Source organism: Bos grunniens, chromosome 14 (genome assembly GCF_055505025.1).
Source record: "Bos grunniens cultivar Pamir isolate PY7600 chromosome 14, Bosgru_T2T1.0, whole genome shotgun sequence".
NCBI lineage: Eukaryota > Metazoa > Chordata > Mammalia > Artiodactyla > Bovidae > Bos > Bos grunniens.
Window position 1 is genome coordinate 20,355,373 of NC_141178.1, and position 1,476 is coordinate 20,356,848.

At 35.4% G+C, this 1,476-nt stretch overlaps 1 pseudogene; it reads left to right on the plus strand.

Moving 5' to 3' along the window:
- Positions 1 to 655: 655 nt before the first annotated feature.
- Positions 656 to 994, plus strand: LOC147359151 (large ribosomal subunit protein uL13 pseudogene; annotated as a pseudogene).
- Positions 995 to 1,476: the final 482 nt, after the last annotated feature.

Sequence of the window (1,476 nt, forward strand, 5' to 3'; positions counted from 1 at the left end):
TTCCGCTGCCAAGGGCCTGGGTTCAATCTCTGGTTGGAAAACTAAGATCCTACAAACTGCGTGATATGGAAAACAAACAAACAGGTATTAGCAAAACAAATTCAACAGGATATACAACAAGGAGTAGATCACAAACAAGTTGGATGATTTGACATATGGAAATCAAAAAATGTAATTCACCATATTGACATAATGCAAGAGAAAAATCATTAATTGAGTAAGAAAAATAATGTTACAAAATTCTGTAAGCATTCATGAAGAAAATTTCTTAGCAAACTATGAATAGAAGGGGACTTCTTTAATTCGATAAAGAGTATTTTTAAAAATCCTATAGGAAGTATCTTTTGCAATAGGGAAATGTTGAAAGCTTTTACCCTAAGACTGGAAACAAGGATGCCTAAGCACTCCTTTTCAGCACTGCACAAGAGTTCCAGCTAGTGCAATAAAACAAGAAAATGAATTTTAAAGGTCAGGGATGAATTTTCTGAGGCAGCTGCCAAAGTTGTCAGTGGGACAGATCATGCTAGTCAATGGTTTAAATCAGCTCCAGGGCTACTGGAGGCCATGGTGAACAGGCAAGTACTGCTCATCTAAGAAATCAGTGGTCATGCACTGTGAGGACATTAACATTTCTCACAAACGTCTACAGAATTAAATGGAGGTGCCAGGCCTTGACCTTTTCCGCAGGCCCCTAGACACCAACCCATCCAATGGTCCTTTCCAGTTCTGGGTCCCCAAGCACATCTTCAGACATACTGTGCAAGACTTGCTGCCCTACAAGATCAAGCATGACCAGGAAACTCTAGAGCACCTCAAGGTGTTTGATAAGACAAAGCAGATGATCATTTCTGTTCAGATTTGTGTGTCTGAAGCCACTTCTAGGTTTGCCTGCCTGGGCTACTTGACCTATGAATCTGGCTGGAAGTACCAGGTAGTGACAAACACCCTGGAAAAGAAGAAGTATGAGGCCAAGAATCACTACAGGAAGAAGTAGCTCAAATGAGCCAAGAAGCACATGGGGAACAAAACCAACAAAGAGAGGTCCTCAAGACTAATAGACTTCTGAGTCCAGTAAAAAACTGTTTATCTCTCAAAATATATATATATAGGCTTTGGAAAGGAAGATATAAAAACATCATTATTTTCACAGGACTTATTTTAATATATACAAATTAGAATAAACAGGTTTACCAAAACAGAAGTAAAGTTAATATCCAACAAAAAAAAATTGTTTTTAATATATTAAAAAAATTAGAAAATGAATTAGAATTAGAAATTATAGCAATTAAAGTGATATAAAACTGCAAAGCTTCTAATATCTAAGAACAAATTCAATGAAAGATGTATAAAACCTCTACCCAGAGAACTTTAAAACATTTCTGAGAATTTGGCAAAACTAATACAATTATGTAAAGTTTTAAAATAAAATAAAATTTAAAAAAAACATTTCTGAGAGAAATCAAAGATTATCTAAAT